General features: G+C 44.8%; 1 long non-coding RNA gene across 2 annotated transcripts in view; it reads left to right on the plus strand.

Annotated features, from left to right (window-relative positions):
* The window catches only part of LOC142819395 (uncharacterized), a 41555-nt gene extending 30491 nt beyond the window's left edge, over positions 1-11064 (plus strand). Inside the window, exon 3 of one of the 2 annotated variants that reach the window (XR_012897265.1) lies at positions 10823-11064. This is a non-coding gene — a long non-coding RNA (uncharacterized LOC142819395). Of the gene's footprint in view, positions 1-2445; positions 2788-10822 lie in introns of those variants that run through there. The other variant, XR_012897264.1, reaches the window with a different exon arrangement.
* Positions 11065-26094: the final 15030 nt, after the last annotated feature.

Here is a 26094-nt window from a genome sequence, read left to right on the forward strand (position 1 = left end):
ATACACTATGGTCCCAGAAAGATGAGGAGCTCCCCTTCAGATGGTGTCTCTTGATCCCCACTGATTCCTGAGCGTTCTTGGGTTTCAGGCAGTGGTGGAGGGAGAGGGGGAATTTATCTGTCACTTGAGATAGTGATGCTCAGCAGAAGTAAAGCCTGCAGAGTCCTTTATTGTTTGCCATTGTTTTATTTCACTGCTGTGCATCATGAGGCTTTAAGTGCGTCGCAGGCTGGTGGGACGCTCCTGATGGACAGCCTGCAGAACAAAGTCCTGTTTATCATAGGTCAAGTCATACAGCATGGGTAGCCATAGTACCTTTCCTTCACCCTTTCTTTGCCTCACCTTTGTCCCAGAAGGAACAGCTCTTGGGGACCAAGAAGATGGCAGGCACTGTGTGAGTTCTTTCATCCTCAGCCTCTCTGCTGTTGCAGCAAGAGTAGAGACCAGCTGTCATGATCAAATTCTCTCCACACCTAACTTCCCCATCTAGCTGTAACAGGAGCACAAAGCTGAGCAGATGCACGTTTTTGTTGGTGGTGAATTCAACCAGGAATTGCTACCCATCTCTGATTGAGATCAAACCAGCACGATGACGAGGTGCATTTATTTTGTTACACTAAATGATTACAATATGTAAATATATTAAGCACAGTCCTCAGAATCTTGATTCTCCTTTGCATCGTGCTTGGAAATCCCTGTTCCTAATGTTCATTTGCATTTCCAACCACTACAGGTTAAACCTCTCTAGTCCAGAACACTCTGGTCCAGAAACATCCATCATCTAGAATGTTTTCAGTTAGCTGGAGGTCCACTTTTAATGGGTGTGGCCAGGTTCCCCGTGGACCCATAAAGTTTGTTTATAGCCAGCAGTCCTGGCTCTCAGTGTTCTGTGCTGTTATTTAGCTCCAATTTTACCCCTAAATGTCTTCTAAGAGCCCAGTAAGCCATGGAAGTGTTGGTCATGCTGCTAGACAATATTGTCCTCCTGTGGTCCGGAAAATTCTCTGGTTCAGAACTGGTCAGGTCCTGAGGGTTCTGGACTAGAGAGGTTCAACCTGTAGGAATTTTCGTCTCTCCCCTGGGAAGCTACAGTCCCACATGCACCTTCATGGGATATACAGCATCATGCAGCAGTTCTGTTTTGTTATGTATGGAAGACCCCAGTGTAGTAAACCTGGCGGTATGTAAAGTACACAGCCCTCCCTTGCAGCTACAGTTGACAGCTAGGATCATGCAAAGCAACGATGTGTCATTGTGGTTCCTGAGGAATCCATAATGGAAGATGAAGTTTGAAAATGGCTTCTGGATCCAGTGCATTAAGTAGCTGGTATTGTGTCAGGGAAAAGATAACCCAGGTTCTGCTTCTCCAAAAGCACAACCTCCTACTATCTTACTATATATTTTAGATATGTACGTCTGAGGAGAGACTGAGGGATTTGGGTCTGTTTAGATTGTTGAAGAGAAGAGCGAGGGGAGATTTGATAGCAGCCTTCAACTTCCTGAAGGGAGGTTCCAAAGAGGATGGAGACAGGCTGTTCTCAGTAGTGACGGATGGCAGAACAAGGAGCAATGGTCACAAGTTACAGTGGGTGAGGTCTAAGTTGGATATTAGGAAAAACTATTTCACTAGGAGGGTGGGGAAGCACTGGGATGGGTTCCCTAGGGAGGGGGTGGAATCTCCATCCCTAGAGGTTTTCAAGTCTCGGTTTGACAAAGCCCTGGCTGGGTTGATTTAGTTGGGATTGGTTCTGCCGGGCAGGGGGCTGAACTCGATGACCCCCTGAGGTCTCTTCTAGTTCTATGATTCTATGATTCTCACCTGGCTCCAAGCTTCTGTGGTGAGAGAGGACTGGGGTAGTCCTCTCTCTCCGGGGCAGCCTGCAGACTGAACCCCTCCTCTCCATCCCCACCCCAGAGCAATGATTCAAATTAAGAAAACAAAACATATTTGGGTTAAGGTCCCGAGCTGCGCCAGGTAAATCTCCTAATTTGAACCAAGGGAGAATCTCCATCGGCTGTTATCAGAGTGTAGCCCTGGCACCCGAGGACAGTGGTGACACATGCTCACAAGCAAGATGATTTACACTGTCACAATGGATCATTCCTGTGTGTTTCCATTTCTATATCCTCATCTTTGTGCTGCCAGGCAGAGCTGGTGAGAAAATGCCCACCACTTTTCCTGGGAAGTTTTGGGGAGGGGTGAAATGGCGATTTCTGAAATTTCCAGTGAATATATTTCAGCTTCTTGGTGGAAAAACTGAAACCCAAAACCAAAGAGGGAAATCTTTGCCAGTAAGCAAAACCGAAAACATTTTACCCAAACCCCAGAAGGTTTATTGAAAAGGTTTTCTTTTTTTCCTCTTCTGTTTTGTTCATCAAAAAGACAGAAAATTTAGATCCAATTGAAAATGTTCCTTTTGATCCAGAAGTTGTTTTTCATTGCAGAAATGTCTGGGTTCTGAAATGAGGAGCAGCTCCAATTGCAGGCTTTTTTGGTTGCTACTATGACTGGAAGAAGACTGGCTGACCTGATAATGTCACCAACACATACCAGAAATGAATCTCATGAGAATTGTTGTCCACACTTGCCAGTGTCCCCAAGAAACCAACTGAAATGCACTATGCCCAGGTCTCGTGCTGTGTTTAAGTTTGGTCCACCAGCTCCTGTTGCTGCCCTCCTGTCTATGTGGATGCAAAGCTGAAAATGAGATTGCAGGGCAAAAAAGAGATTGATCTGAGTCGAGTGAGAACTTACGAAAGGAGATTGTTAGATCCTGGCTGCTTGGAATAAATCCAACTCCCATTGTAGCAAAGAGAAATTGGCTTTCTGCTGTACGGTGATTTCTGTAATGCAAACTGGTGTGTGTGGGGGGGTATGTGATTGTCATTAGGAAAAGATTTTGCCAGCACAGTAGCGCAGACACTAGGGAATAATGCATCATACGCTGATACTTTCCAGGACACTGATTCCAGTGAGGTTCTGGTGGGTTGTTTCCATCCTGTGCTGTAAATTTCTGAACCTCAAAGCAGTTAGGTAAGCCCATAGAGCATTATCTCAGCATTACAAAGTTAAGATCTTTCTATCCCTACTCCAGAGGAAAGATTCCTCCTTCCTAAAGTCTTCAGTTTCACCTACCAGCATTGCTCTTGCAGCGGGCTCACATTTCAAACAACGGAGAGTATAATGGGAAAAGCAACCACCCCCCATCTGTTCCAATATAAACTTGACCTAGATAAAGGCATGCACCTTACCTAAGTCCCTGTGCATGTTAAAAGAAAATACCTACAAAGTAGCTCAGAAAAGGAGGGACCTAACCTGCAACTCCCCCCACACCAGGCTCGGAACCTGTCAGGTTTAAACAAAGTGTGTGAGGGGTGGGAAGGATGAATGGAGCTTCGATAGGAAACAACCAGTGAGAACCCAGGTGCCATAGGAAAAAGGTTGGTTTTACAATGGGCATTGCTCTGAGTCAATAGCACATCAGGGATTCGGCAGTGTAATAGAGATAGTGCCCTACGTAACTTAGGGTATGTCTAGACTACATGCCTCTGCCGACAGAGGCATGTAAAATAGGCTACCCGACATAGTCAGTGAAGCGGAGATTGAAATATCCCCGGCTTCATTAAAATAAAAATGGCCGCCACGTTGTGCCGGCTCAGCTGATCGTCGGCACAGCACACGAGTCAAGGCGCGGGGGCCATTTTTATTTTAATGAAGCCGGGGATATTTAAATCCCCGCTTCATTGACTATGTCAGGTAGCCTATTTTACATGCCTCTGTCGGCAGAGGCATGTAGCCTAGACATACCCTTAGATATGAAGTAATATCAGAAGTACTGTTGCCTCGTAGACATGCATGGAACCAGTAGGGATATTCACAGCATCCTGCATAATTACCAGGGGAGTTTTGAGTAGGCAATAGGCAACTCGCTACAATAAACTTCTTTGCTTCCAACTTGGCTTCATATGTACCATTAAGCAGCTACAGTACTCTATTCCAGAGGTGGCAGCATTTAAGTGCTAGGTGAACAGATCTATCGATTGATTCTAACACATTCTGGAGAAACTAGAGAAATGGTCTGAGGGAAACAGGATGAAGTTTAATAAGGACAAATGCAAAATACATCACTAAGGGAGGAACAATCCATTTCACACATACAAAATGGGAAGTGACTGTGTAGGAAGGAGTACTATCAAAAGGGATTTGGGGGCATAGTGGACAACAAGTTAAACACGAGTCAACAGTGTGCCACTGTGGCAAAAAAACCCCAAACATGATTCTGGGATGTATTAACAGGTGTGTTGTGAGCAAGACATGAGAAGTCATTCTTCCACTACTCTGCACTGATTAGGCCTCAGTTGGAGTATTGTGTCCAGTTCTGGGCACCACATTTCAAGAAAGATGTGGAGAAATTGGAGAAGGTCCAGAGAAGAACAACAAAAATGATTAAAGGTCTAGAAAACATGACCTATGAGGGAAGACTGAAAGAATTGGGTTTGTTTAGTTTAGAAAAGAGAAGACGGAGAGGGGACATGATAGCAGTTTTCAAGTATCTAAAAGAATGTTACAAGGAGGAGGGAGAAAAATTGTTCTCCTTGGCCTCTGACGTTAGAACAAAAAGCAGTGGGCTTAAATTGCAGCAAGGGAGGTTTATGTTGGACATTAGGAAAAACTTCTGTCAGGGTGGTTAAGCACTGGAATAAATTGCTTAGGGGGGGGGGTCATGGAATCTCCATCACTGGAGATATTTATTTATTTTATTTTATTTAAAATATTTGAGGCAGCTTACAAAATTTTTAAAACACAAAATAAATATATATATACAAAATTAAAAGACGAGACCTCAGGGGGACACAAAACCTGCTAAGACATCTCGAGAGGAGGGACACACACACACACACACACACACACACACACACACACACACACACACACACACACACACACACACACACACACACACAGAAAGAGAGAGAGAGAGAGAGAGAGAGAGAGAGAGAGGCTCAAACACCAGTAAAAGCACGAGTAAAAAGGGTGGCTTTAGCCTGGCGCCGAAACATTGCAAATGTTGGTGCCAGGCGAATATCCCGAGGAAGAGATTTCCACAGCCTGGGAGCAAAAGCTGAGAAGACCCTGCTCCGTGTAAATGTTAATCTTATCTCCACAAGTGGAGGAACATGGAGCAGAGCCTCCCCAGCTGACCTCAATCCCTGGGCAGGTTCATATGGAAGAAGATGGTCCTTTCAGTATCCTGGACCCAACCTGTTTAGGGCTTTATAGGTCATAACCAAGACCGTAAATTGTTCCTGGAAACATACCGGAAGCCAATGCAGCTGCTGGAGCACTGGCATAATGTGCTCCGTATAACGAGTATTAGTTAAACCTCAAGCAGCTACATTCTGGACCAGTTGACGTTTCCGAAGGCTCTTCAGAGGCAGCTCCACATAAAGTGCTTGCAATAGTCCAGTTGGGATATAACAAGAGCATGGATCACTGTGGCCACGCCATGCTTGTTCAGGAAGGGTCACAGCTGGCGGATCAGATGAAGCTGCCCAGAAGCACTCCTGGCCACCGAAGAAATTTGGTTCTCAAATGTTAAAAAAGGGTCTAGGAGGACTCCAATTCTGTGTACCTGTTCTTTCAGGGGGAGTGTAGCCCTGTCTAGAACAGGTACCATGCCACATTCCTGAACAGATGGCCTCCTGACCCACAGAACGTCAGTTTTAGCTGGATTCAACTTCAGCTGAATTTAAGTGCAAGTTTGACAGACAACTGTCAGGGATGATCTAGACGGTGCTTGGTTCTGCCGTGAGGGCAGGGGACTGGACTCGATGACCTCTCGAGGTTCCCTTCCAGTTCCAGGATTCTATGATTCTATTGTTATTAAAGACACAATGCAAGAAGTCACCAAAACGAGGAATCTCTCCTCAAGGACCAGGAGAAACCTGGTAGCTAGTAGTTTTGTAAAACCACTAGGCCTTTATTTATTTATTCATCTGCCAGCCTTTGAGCAAGAATGCTTTCAGACAAGGGTTATTGTTTGCATAGCATAGGCTTCAGATATTATTTTTCAAACACGGTTTCCTAGAAAATAATGAAACAACTACCGGGAAGGGGAGTTCATAAAACTTTAGGAAGTTTGGGACTTAAAAATGAAGATCCACGCAGAAAGCCAGAACTTATAGGCTACGTCTACACTGGCATGATTATCTGGAAATGCTTTTAACGGAAAACTTTTCCGTTAAAAGCATTTTCGGAAAAGCACGTCTAGATTGGCAGGATGCTTTTCCGCAAAAGCACTTTTTGCGGAAAAATGTCCGTGGCCAATCTAGACGCGGTTTTCCGCAAAAAAGCCCTGATCGCCATTTTAGCGATCGGGGCTTTTTTGCGGAAAACACTACTGTGCTGTCTACACTGGCCCTTTTGCGCAAAAGTCTTTCGGAAAAAGACTTTTGCCTGAGCGGGAGCAGCATAGTATTTCCGGAAAAGCACTGGTGATTTTACATGAGATCGTCAGTGCTTTTCCGGAAATTCAAGCGGCCAGTGTAGACAGCTGGCAAGTTTTTCCGCAAAATCATCTGATTTTGCGGAAAAGCTTGCCAGTCTAGACACAGCCATAATGTTTGCCAGAGCCAAACAAAGCTCGAACCTCACATGCTTTTTAAATCTGGCAACCATCATTTTTGTCTCAATTCCAAATTCTGCAAACAAGTTCTTCCTACTCACATGTTCTCTCCCTTCACCCATGTGTGTCAGATTCACACTACTGAGACCTCCGTGTTCCTAGTGAGGAGAATTTGATTTCCTGAAGTTTACGTAGCCTCATGAGTCTCCTCAGCACTTATAGGTTAAAATTTGAAACTAGCAGTTCTCACCCTGTGGTCTGAGGAGCCATCGCTGTACTCCCACCAGGAGATAGCTGGTCATGGTCCTGTGCATGCAGGTGGAAACAAGGGAGCAGAACCTCAGTATCTGTGAATGAACAATGGCTGTTATTGCCAAGGGCTGATTGCAAATGGGACTGGGAGGCTGGGGGAGGAAGTGCTGTGTGTGATTATGAATGCAAGGGGAGGTGAGTCCACCAGGCTGTGGTCCATGCCATGGAATTGATCGAGAGCCCCTGGTCTGAACACAAGCACATGTGACTCAGGCAGAACCATCTCATTCTGCGTAGGGAAAAAGTGATCAGTTCTGAGTCACTCAGCAGACCCCGGAACAGGGCCTGGGCTTGGCTCATATGTCCATGGAAAGCCACTTGGAGTAGATTCTGTCCTGCTTGTTAGAGACTTTCTGAACTGCTTGCCCACTGGGAGACTCCATCAGACAATCCTCATGATTCCGATGCTTCGTTACAAAAGAGCATGTAAGCAACAAGGCAGGTGTTCCTGACATTGAGCAATTGCTGCTGGCAGTCTGAAGACGTTCACACATTAGCAGAGATCCTGCTCATTCCACAGATAGCTCCCCACTGGAAATTGTGTGTTTAATTGAACTGGCCCCAAACAAATTAAAATTAGGTCACCGAATCAGAGATTGGGCTGGCATCTTACAATGTCCCTGCCCTCCCCCCGCCCTCCAGGGGCCCTGAGGTCATGGTAGAGACACGAGGTCTGCTGCTTTCTGCATTTTCAGTATCCCAGGTGCTTGTGTTTAACTAGGCAAAAGCAATTCTAAAAAGTGAGTGATTTTCACACTGGCTGATGGGGACAAACCTGCTCCCGCTGGCATGAATTACAAAATATTCATTGTCAGCTCCCGCCAGGGATGGCCTTGACATGAGGTGAACTGAGGCAGATGCCTCAGGTGCCAGACTGTGCAGGAGCAGGGGTGCCACTAGGACCCAGAGTGTAGAAAATTGTGTCTGCTGCTGGTGCTGGTGTCAGTAGCAGAGCAGTCCCATGAGAGGGGTAGAACAGGAAGAAGGCAGAACTGAGACCTTTCAAAGTTTTGGCCCAAGCAAGGGAGCATGGGGGTGTCATTTTAGCTCCCTGCCTCAGGTGCCAAAATGTTGTGAGCCAGCCCTGGCTCCTCCCTTTCAAATCAGCCATTTTAAAGGGACCATTTTTACGAGACTGAAGTCCCTGGTGGGTAGGGATCTTACTTGATGCCACTTTGAAGAAAGGGTTCTAGTTGCCTGGGTGAGTCCAGATTCTCTGATGATGAGGGCCATGTAAAGACACTTACAGAGATAGTTGGAGGCCATTTAGCATTACCAAAATTTCATTTGAAAAGCAATATATTGACTTCAACAGTGCAAAACGTTGTCCTTGGGAACCACGTTAGCAGCATGCCCTAGCTGGACAGAAGTGAGACCTGGACAAATGGAACACGTTCCTTAGACTATCTCTCTGTGTGGTTCATCTCTCCACTGAGTGGTATCAACCTACCTCTTCTCTGGGACAAATTCTTGACAGGAATGGGCATGGGCGCAAGCGAGAAAGAGCTAGATGGTCTGTTCTTTTGCAACGGATCGTGATGCTTTTTGCAGCTCGTGGTTGATTTGGGACCCCGGTTGCCAAGAAAGCATTCCTGTTACGGGTTGGGAAGCCTCTCGATCAGCAGGCAGCAGAAACTCAGTTAGTTTGGGTCCCGCTCCAAACGTGGGTTACCGAAGGAAAGCAAAAATGCTCCAAAAGACTAGCTGCCCTCAGGTTAATTCTGTCTGGGCCTGTTTCTAAAGTCTCTCTCTTTTTGTCTCAGGCAAGCAGTCTCGGCACTAGCACTTCCCCTCGGGAAGAGGTGCCGGGGACTCCAGCCTAGCCATACATCTCTGTCAAAATCTCTATGAATAAATTAACCTTTTTAAAGATTAGTGCACCCTAATACCGCAGGGTTTAAAAAGAAAAAAAACAGAACACATGCTAATAGCGCCTTGACAGACCTCGCCAGGTTTTGTGTTGTGGATCATCAATATAGAGTTATACTGGCCCATGCTTTAAAGGCACCGTTGTACACATACGGACCAGTTGGCCTAATTTCTTTCTGTGAGTGGGTTGGGGAGGACGTGCATGCAAATTAAAGCCAGTCATTTTGGGTGAGTAACCTTCATTAAAGCAAATAATAATACTAATTAATAAGCCTGCCTTCACCTTCTAACGCATATTTAACCTACTTGCATGTCACCCATATTAATTAACTGAGAGCAAATTGTCTAATGTGAGGCAACTCACTTTGAAAAATTTGTCCACTATATTGAACACCCAGCAGGTAAAATATTGCCCCCAAATTTATTTCTGAAGCAAAGGAACTCAGGGAAGCTCCATTTTATTTCTGAGTCTGCTTTTCAACTGGTTTCTTCCTTCCTGTCTACTGTGTCCCTATCCAAGACCCTATTTCAGTAGCACAGATCAAGAGAAGGTCAGGCATCTTTTGCACTAGTTTCTTGCTGTCAAACTGCTGGAATTGATCCCATTTTTTTCCAGGCACTCACTGGGAGCCATTTCAAAGATGATGGGGGATGTGATTTGATTTTTGATCCTTTTGAGATGAATTATGAGGAGGAAGCTGTCTGCTATGGGAGGAATTAGTCAAATTCCTTGTCAGATGTGCAATCCCATTAAAAATGCATTATCTGTTTTCAAAGCTTAAGTATGGGTGTTGGTTGAGAGTCTTTAAAATATTATTGTAAACTTTCACTGAGAAAAAGGATCCCTGAGTCTTTCATAAAAGGCTAATCCCACTTCAACTACCTTAAACCATCTACTTCTGGGGTGGCCCTCCCAAGCAATATCAGGCAGGAGCAGACATTGAAAGTATCTCATGACATTATTCAGTGAAACTCGCACTGGAAGGGCTGTGGATTAGTTGTTAAAGCATCATTAGCAAAGCTTGACTCCTAGAATTCAACTGATTTATTAAGAGATGAGTCAGCTTCCACATGCCTCTAAAAATCATATGTTGTGCTTCTGTGAATGACAGGCCCTCCCTGGACCAAGCTTCCAAATTGTGCTTTCACCTGCCTGAGTGTGCAAATCCCACAGCTGAAAATGCAAAGGGAGGATGGGTTGCCCTTTGGAGCATAGGTGCCTGTTTTGCAAGTTTATATGCTCCTTTTAAAAGCCTCCCTTGAATATTCTGTGCACATGGGAAACATGAAGAACGTCTTTTAATGCTAAAATGTTTGTCTCTGTGTCTCACGCGTCCTAGTTTATTAGTAGTATTAATTGTTTGTCTTATGTAAATCACATTTGCAAGAAAATTCCTTCACTCCTCATATGTTCTTCGTTGATTCATAATCACAGAACCATCCAAATTATTCAGGCAAGAGACTCGACTGATCATTCAACCACCCACTGGCTGGCGTAATAGTATTCCCAACATTAAAAATCCAGAGATTTGTTCAGGCTGGCATTCAGCGTCTTAAACAATGGTGCTACCCTCTCTTCCCATTCCCAGTCGCATTTCCAGCTCTCATCCCGAAGCAATTCCTCACAAAGTGCAGCTCATCCTTTTTTTTTTATGATCCTTGTGTGTGACACCAGACACCGTTAGCCAGTTAACCCTGTGTCAAAGACACAAGCAATACAACGTTAAAAGTTCTAGCGAAGATGGGGGTCATTTTTATGGTAACCAAGCCAGTTGATTCATCAGTTCAATATGAAGCTAAGAAATTCTAGACTAGCCCCTGTTGTTCCTATAACACCATCATCACCATAATAGTGAGCACCTGGTTCTCAGTCTGTGTACTCAATCTGCGTGTGTTTAATAATGAAAAAAGGAGGGTAGCCCCATCTTTGAAGAAAGGAAAAAGTCAAGGGACTCCTGTTATGTTCATGCCAGCACTGAGAGGCATGTTTCATGGTACGTTTTTTCCTTTTCTAGGAGAAGAGCTGGCAGAAAATAAGCAAATTCCATTGGTCTGGCTGAACATCTTGGCATGATCTAGTAACCTTATTTCCGGACTGGTTCTCTGGCAGGTCTGTGGGTTTCTATAACAACTCCAGTCCCTCTGCATCACAGTAGGCAAAAAAACACAGCACAGTCCTTATGGTATCTCTTGAAATATTCATAATGTTATAGGTTCAAATCCTTGCTAGGCAGCATTGCCAATCCACCTGTTCAAATATTTTTCAAATAACAATGTATTAAAACAGCTATAAAAGTCCTAACTGCTTTGGGTAATATGTTATGTTTGAAACCTTTCTAATATGCTTTGGTATTATTTTTAACTATGTCTGAACTCCCAAGAGAGCACAACATGGCTAGAAAACAAACACTGAAAGTGAAATAAAGTGCACAGGAAGGCGAAAACGAGCAACAGCCTGACTTTTAGCCGATCCATATAACCATGCAGTCCAATGTTTGACAAAGTAGAGTTAAGGACAGTCCCCATTCAACTCAATAAATTGAGACCAACAAAGATTTTCACACCCCTTTCCATTTTTGGGTGATTGCTGGGGCTGGAAACCATGAAATACCAAGATGGGGTTTGCCTTGGTGAATTTTCTGGCTGCTTTTTGCAGATGCCGGAGATCTGTAAGGCTCAGAGAAATTTTATACAAGCATTTAGAATAAAACCTTGGCCCCTCTGGAGTCAATAGGAGGTCTGCCATTAACTTCAATGGCATCAGGATTTTACTCCTAAATTTTGTGGGTGCTCGTTTGAGCTACACTAAACCTCTGAACCTTTTGTTATTCACCCTGTAGTCCTCTCAAGATGTGTGTTTCAATTTTGATTGACATTACTCTGTTCCATTAGGGAATCAACCATCCAGTTACCATCTCTGCCGCTACGTCACACTGCGTAGTGGCTTAATTCATGGGTATTCCTATAGACATCGTCGGCTTTGAAAATCCAGCCAGAATTTTTATATTTGTTTCCCACAAATATTCTCTAACAGCCACTCAACATTTGCTGTTCCCACAAACATTCCTCCTACCACTCTATGCACTAGAAAAGGTTTCCAGCCCTTTCCCAACTCTGGCCCTGTGCTAAAAGAGAAAAAAATCTTTGCCCTTTCTGCTTCTATCTATATAATATGAGAGAGAGAGTAGTCCCGTCTCTCTGAAACCTGCTCATCATGACCACGACTAAGTATTCACAATCCCCAGATTTGCAAACACATGCAATAGAATGTTCATGGAAAATGACCAGACAAGAAGGATGACCTCAAGTGACTCAGATTCATCCCAATCTTCATTAACATTACCAGGTGTCTGCCAAGTACCGCCATAAGGACATAAGAATGGCCATACTGAGTCAGACCTAAGGTCCATCTAGCCCAGGATCTTGACTTCCAACAGTGGCCAATGCCAGGTGCCCCAGAGGAAATGAACTGAACAGGGAATCATCAAGTGATCCCTCTCCTGTTCCCCATTCCCAGTTTCTGACAGGGGCTAGGGACACCATCTATACCCAGCCTGGCTAATACATATTGATGGATTTAACCCCTATGAATTTATTGAGTTCTTTTTTAGACCCTGTTCAAATCTTGGTCTTCACAATATCCTCTGGCAAGGAGTTCCACAAGTTGACTGTGAGCTGCATAAAGAAAAACTTCCTTTTGTTTGGTTTAAACCTACTACCTATTAATTTCATTTGGTGACCCGTAGTTCTTATGTTATGGAAACAAGTAAAAAACTCTTTGTCACTCAATTTCTCCACACCAGTCATGATTTTATAGACCTCTATCATAATCCCCACTTAGTCTCCTTTTTTCTAAGATGAAAAGACATAGTCTTTTTAATCTCTCTTCATATAGCACCCGTTCCAAACCCCTAATCATTTTTGTTGCCCTTTTCTTAACCTTTTCCAATGCCAATATATCTTTTTTGAGATTAGGCGACCACATCTGTATGTCATATTCAAATTGTAGGCGAACCATGGATTTTATAGAGAGGCAATAAATTATTCTCTTATTCTTTATCCATTTTAAAATAATTCCTAATGTTCCATTTGTTTTTTTGACTGCCGCTGCACATTGAGTGGATGTTTTCAGAGAGTTATAAGCTAAATTAGTGGTCATTTTGTATGGATAGTTGGGATTATTTTTTCCAATGTGCATTATTTTGCATTTATCATCATTAAAATTTGTTTGCCATGTTGTTGCCTGTTAGGAGGGTATCCCCCCCCCCTCAGTCCCAAAGGATTGTGGGGCCGGGGTGGACCCGCGTTAACTTCATGGAGGGGCCCAACCCTGCCCGCTGACGGTTTACTCTAGGCCTGCCAGTTGGGGTAGGGTTCCTATGTACCAGGGGGTGAACCCCGTTATGGCCCAAACCCCTCCTTTCTCCCCGGGGTCCCTGCACAGTCCGGGTTTATCCTCAGAGTCTATCTCCCGCCAGGTGTACAGTCCTTCCACGGGTGGGTGTTCTCCAGTGTTACCGGGGGCCTGATAGTGGTGTGAGCCCACCAGAATGGTGGCCCTCCTGTGCTCCCAAACCCCATCCCCAGGACCTTAAGGGTAGGACATCTGGCCCTTACCCGAATGGCGAGGATCGCGTCGTTGTCTCCTCACCACCCCTCTCGGGGTTTGTTGTCAGCTGCCCCTGCCGGCACACCCTGTCCTGGGTCTCCTTCCTACCTCTGCTAGAGGCTGTGTCTGCGGGGTTGTGGTCCCCGAAGTGGCATTGGTCTTGTCGGTGTCGCTCCCCGGTTCCACGGTCGGGGTGGAAGACTAGATGAGTCTGCCACACATTTGGACTCCCCGGGACCTCGGTGGCCCCCAACGCTTTCCGGACTGGCTCTCAGGCTCCAGACCGTCTCTGCTTGGTCTTCTATGTGCTTGTCCCTCTCTGGTTCTGGCCCGGGGTCCGCGTCGCTCTCTGTCATCTGCCCGACATCTCCCTCCAAGCCAGCCGGTGTGCCTCTGACTCTGGCTGGTTCCGCCCTGCTGCCGGCGTCTCCAGCTGCCCCTCTCTTTCCCCCTTGGGATGTGGCCACCCCCGCCCTTACCTCGGCGTCCTCTGCTCCTCCCTCCATGGCGCAGATTCTCCTCCCCTCCAGGTGAGCCAGCACCGAGTTTAAATGTGGCTGCCGGCTTTCCGCGCATGCGCAGCAGCGCTGGTGGAGACTGCCCGGCTCCCCATTCTCAACATGGGCCCAGTCACATTGCCCAGTCACCTAGTTTTGTGAGATCCTTTTGAAGCTCTTCACAGTCTGCTTTGGTCTTAACTATCTTGAGCAGCGTAGTATCAAATTTTGCCACCTCACTGTTTACCCCTTTCTCCAGATCATTTATAAATAGGTTAAATAAGGATGGTCCCAGTACGGACCCTTGGGGGACACCACTAGTTACTCTCTCCTTTCTGAAAACTGACCATTTATTCCTACCCTTTGTTTCCTGTCTTTTAACCAGTTCTCAGTCCATGAGAGGATCTTCCCTTTTATCCCATGACAACTTGCTTTCCTTAAGAGCCTTTGGTGAGGGACTTTGTCAAAAGCTTTCTGGAAATCTAAGTACACTATGTCCACTGGATTCCCCTATGCCTTACTTGCTCTTGTAAGATTAATAAGGCATGATTTCCCTTTACAGAAACCATTATGACTTTTCTCCAACAAATGATGTTCATCTCAGTCAGGGACAATACCTCAGATTTGTCATCTAAAAAGAATGTCTTAGGTTTGGGAAACTCCCCAACGTCCTCAGCCATGAAAACCAAAGTAAAGAATTCATTTAGTTTCTCTGCAATGACCTTATTGTCTTTGAGTGCTTGTTTAGCATCTCAATCGTCCAGTGGCTGTGGCCCCAGTGGTTGTTTGGCAGTCTTCCGGCTTCTGACTTACTTAAAAAACATTTTGTTGTTACTTTTTACGTTTTGGGCTAGCTGTTCTTCAAACTCCTTTTTGGCTTTTATTATTATATTTTTACACTTAATTTGACAGAGTTTATGTTCCTTTCTATCTTCCTTCCTTAGGATTTAACTTCCACTCTTTAAATGACGCCTTTTTATCTCGCAGTGCTTCTTTTACTTGGTTGTTAAGCCACGGTGGCCCTTTTTTGGTTTTCTTACTGTGTTTTTTAATTCGGGGTATACATTTAAGTTGGGCCTCTATTATGGTGTCTTTGAAAAGTCTCCATGCAGCTTGCAAGGATTTTACTTTTGTCGTTGTACCTTTTAATTTCTAAAGCTTCAAAGGAGTAGCAGAGTTAGTCTGTAACAGGAAAAACTTAAAAAAAACAAATAGTCTAGTAGCAACTTAAAGACTAATAAAACTTGTAGGTAGTATCATGAGCTTTCATGGGCACAACCTACTTCTTCAGAAGCTGTCATATGAAGAAGTGGGTTGTGCCCATGAAAGCTCATGATACAATCTACATATTTTGTTAGTCTCTAAGGTGCTACTAGACTATTTGTTGTTTTTTAAGTTTTTCCTTTTAATTTCTGTTTAACTAATCAGCATTTCAGGCAACAGCACCCCCCAGAGGGAACAGCCAGCATTTCAGGCAACAGCGCTACCCAGAGGGAACAGCCAGCATTTCGGCGTTACAGACTCTCAGACACTGGGCTACTATATATATGATAAGCAAAAATTCAAAATGCAGCCATTAAACTATTAACCAAGCACATAGTTTTGCAACATCCTGAGTAGTAGGGTGTACCCCAAATAAGGGCATTGGGTATTTTAGGTGTCTTACACAATAAATAATCAATTGGTAGATATTATTAGAATGACAAAGTCTCGCTTTGCTATAAAATGAGCTTAGTAAGAAGAATCAATGGGTGGTAGTGAGCAGGATTGACTCCCAGATCCTGCTCGTTGTAACCAGAAATAAGATGCAGTGCATTGTTACCAGATTTGCCCAATACTCTGGGGTATGCTCATTTATCAGGGTTACCCTTATGGGACTGGGGGAAGGTTAACAGTTCTATCAGTGTGCTGTTGGTGCTTACTTGGGCTCTCATATGGAGCTGAATTCTCCCTGCTGCCAATTCCCCCTCCCACTGGAGCTCTCCTGCAGGAACTAGGTTCCTCAGGATGGGGTTCTTCCCACCTTAGCAACACACACAGACACTCACACCCACTAATCAGAGCACGTCTGAGAGGACTGGGTACTCAGCACTCACAAGCTGACCCCCTCATATGTCCCTGGACTCAGCTGGCTGGGTTTCACAGCAATGCCACACTGCACCCTCATGTGCCTTTGGACTCCGTGGGCTGGATTAAACAGCACTTTAAGCTGCCATCCTCATAAGCCCCCAGGTTCAGCACCCCCTATCCCCACGTTCACACCACAGTCATTCACAGGTAAACCACACGATGAGCAAACCCCACAGGATTTTGGGCACTACAGGGATCTTTTGCTTGGGTACAAGAAGCGTTGTTGCAGAGCGAATGGGGAAGCCAAAACAACACCCCTTAAGGAAGAGTGAGCAAAAGAGAAAGAAAGAGAGAGAAGCAACCAGCTTAACAATGAAAGTGATTTATTTCTGAGTAGTGAATAGATATCAAACAGTTACAATATTAAATACAATATTAAATCTAAATTGAAGCTGATTACAAATGTTAGGTAACCATATAACAGTTTACACAGGGCAGGGTCAGGAGGCTATGCTTAGAGAGAGATAGTTGAGAGAGAGAAAGAGAGAGAGAGAGACCTCACCACTCCACGGAGCTTGCACTGATCGGGGTTCCCAGATGATGATGGTAGCCGGGGGTCCAGAGGGCAGGAGAAAAGCAGGACAGAGCCCCCAGCACGATCAGACAGGAGATGAAGAAGTCTCAATGGAACTCATGCAGTTTAAGTCCAGGTATCAGAACAGTTTTCTTGGGGCAAGGATAGGAGTTTTATAGAGATAGTTCAAAGAGAAAGAGGAGAGACAATAGAGACTGATCACACCTGGTTATGGGTGATGTTCCTTGAACGAGCTCACAATGCAACTTGGCAGTTTCAGTATTTTAGATGTCAATAGGATCGTTACTAGAATTGGTCTGATAATGACTAATTTGGGTGTGAGCAGGACTAGGTTCATTAGCATCTGGAGCAGGGATTTCCCATCAGGCAGTGCTTCTCTGCTTTCGGTGTCCCATAGTTCAGTGCGGTTCCTGCCTTGGAAGAGCTGCTCTCCATTCTGTATGCTAATGAGATGTCCCTCTGTTCCATCTTTAATGCAAATGAGGCTGGGGTGTTTCCTTAATTACATCACCCTTGTCTGAAGCAGTTTAGGTGTGTCTTCCCCCGGCCTTTTCATTGCTTTGTCTTTGATTCTAGCAGAGGCCTGAGGGAAGGGAATGGTTTTCCATGAATGTCACTCCCTGACTCCCCAAGAGCACAAGGTGACCATGTTCTGGTTCCCCAATAATCACAGAGCTGGTGGGTAACAAGTCCCCCCGTTGATGGGGTGCTTGCGCTGAGCAAGTATCCCCATCACATCCTTAGTCCATGATAGTGAGGTTGGTCTTCAATCCATTGTAGTTGTCGCATCAGTCGTTGGATCCAGCAAACCAGTAGAATCAGACCAATTACTAGTGTAATTTGGAAACCAATGATCACCACAATGGGGTGAAGCATAATATTTAAAAGACCAGTTGCACTAGGGCTCCACCCAAGCAACGTCTCCCCCCAGGAGTGATGGCCTGTGTCTGCAGCTGTAGCTGCTAGCCTAGAGATATCCAGAGTTTGGAGCTTCTGAAGCTCATGTTGTAAGGAGAGATGATTTAATAGTACCTTAATAACATTGAGACCCATTCCCAGTGCAATGTGATTACGATTAATGTAAGGCACCATGAGTTGGATCCAATGTCCATTAATACATACAATAGTACAATAATTACAAATGTAATTAGTACAATCTTGTTTTTACACGCACACATGCTTTAACAATAGACAATAACAAACCCATCTTTCTAGATAACATCAAAGGAACAGTGAGATTTTATTTCCCAGTTGTGGGAAGAAACAATCATGTTCCTCCAATGCTTGGTCTCCACAATCCCATTTGGGGGACCTTGCTGAATCAGGTCATGCCCCGCTACAGTCCAGTTCAGTGGTTCCCAGTTTACAAGGAACCATGTGATATTCTTGCTGGTGGGTGTGATTAGAGACAGCTGCAGCTCTGCTGCAGGTAATGGAGGTGTCTGGGTGCCAGTGAAAATGATGACATGCAAGGGCATGGCTGGTACCCAAACTTCTGAAGAAACCAGGATTATTCAGTATCTTTCACCACCTGGAAGGCTGTCATTAGTGGCATCAGATGGTAGGTGTCCCTTTCAAGATCACAACAACTTACAGAGTAAGGGGATGGAGTCTGGTGTGGTCTTAGTTTCATAGCAAAACTTGAGTGACTCTCCGGTGGCAACCTGTGTACAATTGGCCACTTTCCCAGGAGTACTCTGAGGAGTTGCCAATAGCATGGAATTGATAGTGACACTGCAGGGCCAGGGGGTTGCTCCCATTTCAGCAAGTAGGCACCTCCATAGGTTCAGGGGGATCACAGGTCCAGCTGAGAGCTTGGGTAGCATCAGACTCCAGATACTTAGGGCCAGCAGAGTGCTGAGGCAACAGTGGGCTGTCATGGCTCTTGTTCAGGATCTGTGAAAGGGCAGAAAAGAGAAAAACTCCACACTCCCCCCGTATATACGGGGAGAATCGGGAATTATTATTACAGAGTGAACATGAAATAGTGGCCTATATAAGAATGACCATAATAAGTCCAGTACTTCTTTGGCCTGTTCCTGCTTCAGCATCAGGGTAGGCACTGACAAGCCTAGCTGACATGTATTTTTTTTTTTTAAACAGCCCCAAGCTGTTCCTTCTTGCTAGTCAAGAAGGGTGGCTGGCAGGATGGAGAAGTCAGTTATGCTATTCCTTGCAGGTCAGGTGGTTTATCTTTCCACTCTTTGATTTGTGAAGAATGAAACCATTTCTGCCAGAGTTTCCCATTTTTCCTATTCAGGATTTCTACCTGGTCAACACTGGGGCTAGCCCAATTCACAGTCATGCAGAGGGTGTGTGTCAGAGAATGCTGTTTTGCTGAAAACTTTTTGTACATTACTGGTTGGCCTAATTCCCATACTACCAGAGGTTTTCCCCAATGTACTTTTTTGTCTTGTTTCCCTTTATGTCCCTGATGATGCACAAATTGAATCAGGTCTCCCCATACCTGATTGGGGATTATCCAGTGCCTTTCACCACCTGCATCCACTGCCCACCAGACATCTTCTACCTGCTCAATCCTGTATTTTCCTGTGTGATCTTTCCCTTTCTTGGCTAGGGACTGAATTTCTGTATCCCCATCTTGAAGGGTACCCAAGTCTAAGGTATCTATTCCTTGACCTAAAAGTTTTCCCTGAGTAGTTACTGCCTCTGTTTGTTCCACCGGGTCTGTGTCTTTGGTATGGTCACTGATAGCAGCAGCTTTGGCTAAGGCATCAGCTCTGTTGTTCCAGTGTGCTTCCTCTGAGGGATTTTTCTGATGCCCCTTGGTGTGAATCACCCAAGTGTCTCCAGTTCTTTCCATGTCCTTTCCCTCCTGAGCACAGCATTCTACTTGTCCCTGTAGTCTGCCTACTAGCAAGGGACCATCCTGCCAAACAGGTGCTTCCTGGATTTCTCCCCCACACCCACTGAGCTGAGCCTGTTTAGTGGTGGGTCTCCCTCCCGAGATCCACCGAGGGCTCAGAATGTTTACTGAGGCTCCTGTGTCCACTAGCAGCTGGGCTAATGTCCCTGCATTCCCCACTGTAGCCCTTACAGTTGGTCTCCCCCACCTGTCACAATGAAGTCTTGCAATCAGCTGGGGAGGCCCACGGGGAACAGGGCACCCCTATTGATCAGCTGACTCCCTTGAAAGCCTGCACTCAGAAGAGGAGGCAGGATTCTGGTTTTGACAGGGAGTGAGTGCTGGGGACTCACTCCTCACTGGAGCAGTGGGCCGAGGTGCGGCTCCCTCCATCAACTCTGTTCTCCGTGTAACCTGAGACAAAGCATTCATTAGAGTGCTGAGGGGCTGGCGATCATATTTCCTCATGTCTTCCCCTAACTTCACTAGCTCCATCCAGATCACATTCCTAAGGGTCTCCTTGGGTCGGCGCTGCCCAATACGGTGGGAAGTAGGGGGACTACCACTGGGAGTGCGACTGGCAGAATGTGGACCATTATTTGCAAAAGTAATAGCCTGTACAGGCTCACAGTTAGTCTTTTTGCTGATCGGTTTTTTTAAAACACCAGTCTCTCTTAACAAATCTCCTACCTGTTTAATTTTTGCCACTAGCACATTCCATGTAAGGTGTTCCAAATCAACAGCCCCCATGGCCATTTTTGTCTGGGAATTCAGCCCTGCATATGTGCTCTGTACCAATTCATGTCCCTGATACTGGTAAGTGATAATTCCGTTCTCTTCTGTCTGGGGCAATGAATCAGAGAGAGCTGCCAGCATCTTTTTGCGAATTAGGTAAGCTTCAGGGGCCTCTCCAGGTTTCTGCTCTTCCAGAATATAGAGTTTTTTAAGGGAAGAAGCAGGCAGTAATATTTTGAGAGCACTTATCATCCATTCCCGGGGCCCAGGGGCAGTACGCTCCCACGAACCTATGCCTATGTCCAGAGCATCTGCATCACCAGGAGAAGCACATAACTGAGCCAACTGGGTAAGGTCCATGCCATCAGCAGAGGGGTACATTTGCCAAATGCGAGCCATCCATGCCACAGCTGTGTCACCGTTCAGTGGTCCCAGCCTCTCAGCAATAGCCTTGGCCTGGCTAGGAGACCACCTTGTTACATCGGTGACTAGCTCTGTTGTGGGAAGGTCAGCTCCTGCAACTATGTGTTTAACTTCCCTTGTGGATACAGGGGCAACATTGTGCCTGTGGGACCACTGGGGGTTAAATGGGGCTTGGGGTTCAGTATCAGGGAGTATTTCTATTTTTGTAGGAGGTTCCCAATCACAGTCCTCTCTTAACCTTACAGCTGCTACCACCCCCTTATGGGCACTAAGTTGGGCATGCAGTTTACTGATCTCTGCCTCACACTTCTGATGGCTGGCTGCTGCCTTAGCTGCCTTGTTTTCATCTGCTAGAAAGCGAGTTGCTGCTCGTGCTTCCTCTAACAACATTTTAGTGTGAGACAACTCTTTTCTGTACTGTTCTGCAGCCATATTGGCCTTGTCCCTTTCCTCTTGCATATTTCTAAGTAAAGTCACCATTTTAAGCTTTTCTGCTATAAATTCACATCCATCCATCTCACTTTTATCCAAACACTGTTGTAACTGCTTTTTCTCCAGCTCCAGTTCCTGCCTTCCCTTTACCATTTCAGCCATGTCTAGACATGCATAAAACAATGCCCATGCAGCAGCTGCATCTTTTGCACTACCTCGTGGTTTAATGGTTGTGCAGTATTGTTCAAAGCTCAAACTTGCTTCAAGCAGGGGATCCTCACCCTTAAAGCACCCCCTCTCCCAGGGACATTTCCCCTTCTTCATTACCCATCTCTCTATCCTATTGGTTTTCTCCTGTCTCAAGCGAGCAGCCAAAGGGGTTCTCTCAGACATCTCTACTTTCCTTACTGCACTAGTTATCTTTTACCTGCAGTCAATACAACTCTAAAACATTTACTTTCAAGCCCAATATTTAACTTTCAATTGCACAGTCCCACAATAATTCCAAGAACAATTCAGAACTTTACCACATTAATGCCTATTCGCACAGTTCTACAAAAATTCCAAGCACAATTCAGAACTGTTACCACATTAATTCCTAGTTCCAGTTCTACAATAATTCCTAAATGCACAGTACTACAATAATTCCAAGCATAGTTCAGCTACAAAAATTCCAAGCACAATTCAGAACTGTTACCACATTAATTCCTAGTTCCAGTTCTACAATAATTCCAAGCACAATTCAGAAACTTTACCACATTAAGTCCTATTTGCACAACTCTGCAATAATTCTACAATAATTCCAAGCACAATTCTGACTAGTTACCACATTAATTCCAAGCACAGTTCAGCTACAATAATTCCAAGCATAGTTCAGAACTTTTTCAAGTATTCTATGTGAATGATAGAAGGAGCTCAATAAAAGGCTTAAAAAAAAAAAAAAAAAAAAAGAGAGAGAGAAAAAAAAACTGACTCAGGCCACTGCCTCAGTTTCCCCACTCTGGAGCAACTACTCAGAACTTTACCAAAGTAGTCTATAGAAATGATAGAAGCAGCTCACTAAAAGACAACAACAACAACAAAAAAGGAAAGAGAAAAGAGGAAACAAAAAAAAAAACCCTGTGCCTCAGTTTCCCCACTCTGCAGCAACTACTCAACAAGTACCCCGTGATCAGGATCACGTGCTGCCCACGTTCCTCCACCAATTTGTTACCAGATTTGCCCAATACTCTGGGGTATGCTCATTTATCAGGGTTACCCTTATGGGACTGGGGGAAGGTTAACAGTTCTATCAGTGTGCTGTTGGTGCTTACTTGGGCTCTCATATGGAGCTGAATTCTCCCTGCTGCCAATTCCCCCTCCCACTGGAGCTCTCCTGCAGGAACTAGGTTCCTCAGGATGGGGTTCTTCCCACCTTAGCAACACACACAGACACTCACACCCACTAATCAGAGCACGTCTGAGAGGACTGGGTACTCAGCACTCACAAGCTGACCCCCTCATATGTCCCTGGACTCAGCTGGCTGGGTTTCACAGCAATGCCACACTGCACCCTCATGTGCCTTTGGACTCCGTGGGCTGGATTAAACAGCACTTTAAGCTGCCATCCTCATAAGCCCCCAGGTTCAGCACCCCCTATCCCCACGTTCACACCACAGTCATTCACAGGTAAACCACACGATGAGCAAACCCCACAGGATTTTGGGCACTACAGGGATCTTTTGCTTGGGTACAAGAAGCGTTGTTGCAGAGCGAATGGGGAAGCCAAAACAACACCCCTTAAGGAAGAGTGAGCAAAAGAGAAAGAAAGAGAGAGAAGCAACCAGCTTAACAATGAAAGTGATTTATTTCTGAGTAGTGAATAGATATCAAACAGTTACAATATTAAATACAATATTAAATCTAAATTGAAGCTGATTACAAATGTTAGGTAACCATATAACAGTTTACACAGGGCAGGGTCAGGAGGCTATGCTTAGAGAGAGATAGTTGAGAGAGAGAAAGAGAGAGAGAGAGACCTCACCACTCCACGGAGCTTGCACTGATCGGGGTTCCCAGATGATGATGGTAGCCGGGGGTCCAGAGGGCAGGAGAAAAGCAGGACAGAGCCCCCAGCACGATCAGACAGGAGATGAAGAAGTCTCAATGGAACTCATGCAGTTTAAGTCCAGGTATCAGAACAGTTTTCTTGGGGCAAGGATAGGAGTTTTATAGAGATAGTTCAAAGAGAAAGAGGAGAGACAATAGAGACTGATCACACCTGGTTATGGGTGATGTTCCTTGAACGAGCTCACAATGCAACTTGGCAGTTTCAGTATTTTAGATGTCAATAGGATCGTTACTAGAATTGGTCTGATAATGACTAATTTGGGTGTGAGCAGGACTAGGTTCATTAGCATCTGGAGCAGGGATTTCCCATCAGGCAGTGCTTCTCTGCTTTCGGTGTCCCATAGTTCAGTGCGGTTCCTGCCTTGGAAGAGCTGCTCTCCATTCTGTATGCTAATGAGATGTCCCTCTGTTCCATCTTTAATGCAAATGAGGCTGGGGTGTTTCCTTAATTACATCACCCTTGTCTGAAGCAGTTTAGGTGTGTCTTCCCCCGGCCTTTTCATTGCTTTGTCTTTGATTCTAGCAGAGGCCTGAGGGAAGGGAATGGTTTTCCATGAATGTCACTCCCTGACTCCCCAAGAGCACAAGGTGACCATGTTCTGGTTCCCCAATAATCACAGAGCTGGTGGGTAACAGCATGGCATCCTGAACTGTGGGAGTCAAAAGGACCACAAACCTCCTGCCTGGTACTGTAGGTGGCACATGGGTGAAGTGTAAGTGAACTAGGCTTAGTTATTATAATAAATCTTCTATTACTTCCTTTTGTATTGTTTGTGCTGTACTAATTTTTTAAAAATTTATAGTATTTAAGGTTTAAATTATGTAGTAATTGTTTTTATTAAGACTTATAAAAATTAAACAATTATATTAACTACTTAAAGCTTGCAATGAATAAGAAAGTGGTTAAGTCTCTCGGGAGTGTCCTGGTTTCCCTCAGATCTAAAATCGAACCACACAACATCTACCCAGGATGTTTAGCATCTTTCAATTGCTCGATTGTATCAGAGAACCAAGCAAATCACATATAATGGGTATCATTGTTCCTTTTACTGCCTCTGTTCTACACCTTCAGCATTTCTCTTAGTATTGATATCTATTCTCTGGGTATGTCTACTCTACAAAGGTATTTTCAAATAAGTTATTTCAGAATAATAACTTCTGAAATAACTATTTCAAAATAGAATCACAGAATACTAGGACTGGAAGGGACCTCGAGAGGTCATCGAGTCCAGTCCCCTGCCCTCATGGCAGGACCCAGTACTGTCTAGACCAGCCCTGATGGACATTTATCTAACCTACTCTTAAATATCTCCAGAGATGGAGATTCCACAACCTCCCTAGGCAATTTATTCAAGTATTTAACCACCAACCTAAACCTCCCTTGCTGCAGTTTAAGCCCATTGCTTCTTGTCCTAGCCTCAGAGGCCAGGAAGAACAAGTTTTCTCCTTCCACCTTGTGATACCCTTTTAGATACATTAAAACCGCTATCATGTCCCCTCTCAATCTTTTCTTTTCCAAACTAAACAAGCCCAATTCTTTCAGTCTTCCTTCATAGGTTATGTTCTCTAGATCTTCAGTCATTCTTGTTGCTCTTCTCTGGACCTTCTCCAATTTCTCCACATCTTTCTTGAAATGTGGTGCCCAGAACTGGACACAATACTCCAACTGAGGCCTAATCAGCGCAGAGTAGAGTGAAAGAATGACTTCTTGTGTCTTGCTCACAACACACCTGTTAATGCATCCTAGAATCATTGCTTTTTTTGCAACAGCGTCACACTGTTTACTCATATTTAGCTTGTGGTCCACTATAACCCTTAGGTCCCTTTCTGCAATACTCCTTCCTACACAGTCGCTTCCCATTCTGTATGGCTGTGTCTAGATTGCACCCCTTTTCCATAAAAGGGATGCAAATTAGACACAGCGCAATTGCAAATGAAGCGGGGATTTAAATCTCCCCCGCTTCATTTGCATAAACATGGCTGCCGTTTTTTTCCGGCTCGGGGCTTTGCCGGCAAAAAGTGCCAGTCTAGACGGGGATCTTTAGGAAAATAAAGCCTTTTCCGAAAGATCCCTTATTCCTCTTAAAATCAGGAATAAAGGATCGTTCGGAAAAGGCTTTATTTTCCAAAAGATCCCCGTCTAGACTGGCGCTTTTTGCTGGCAAAGCCCCGAGCAGGAAAAAAACAGCAGCCATTTTTATGCAAATGAAGCGGGGGAGATTTAAATCCCCGCTTCATTTGCAATTACTCTGTGTCTAATTTGCATCCCTTTTATGGAAAAGGGGTGCAATCTAGACACAGCCTATGTGTGAAACGGATTGTTCCTTCCTAACTGGAGCACTTCACATTTGTCCTTATTAAACTTCACCCTCTTTACCTCAGACCATTTCTCCAATTTGTCCAGATCATTTTGAATTATGACCCTATCCTCCAAAGCAGTTGCAACCCCTCCCAGCTTGGTATCATCTGCAAACTTAAACAGCATGTCCACATTACAGGGAAGCCTCACAATCAGTCTGAGACAGGCTCCCTTAATGTGGACGTGCTACCTTGATTTAGAGCCCCAGGAAGCACTGGGGAGTAATTACTCTGAATGGCCCTGGGGAGGAGCTATTTTGAAATAGCAGCAGTGGAGCATCCGCACTACTGCTACTTTGAAATAGCAATTTTGAAATAGGTGTTATTCCTTGTGAAATGAGGGTTTATTTTTCCAGAATAAGAAGCCTGTTATTTTGAAATAATTTCAAAATAACGGGCTTGCTGTGTGGATGCTCACCTTGCTATTTCGAAATCACATGAGTTATTTCAAACTAATGCTGTAGTGTAGATGTGCCTTCTGTGTACAAGATTAAAAATAGACCTAAATATTAAAAAGAAAAATACAGCAAAAAGAGATAAATAAACAGCCTGCCTGCATTATGATGGCATTAGAGGGCTGCTATACATGCACA

This window comes from Pelodiscus sinensis, chromosome 23 (assembly GCF_049634645.1).
Source record: "Pelodiscus sinensis isolate JC-2024 chromosome 23, ASM4963464v1, whole genome shotgun sequence".
Lineage (NCBI taxonomy): Eukaryota > Metazoa > Chordata > Testudines > Trionychidae > Pelodiscus > Pelodiscus sinensis.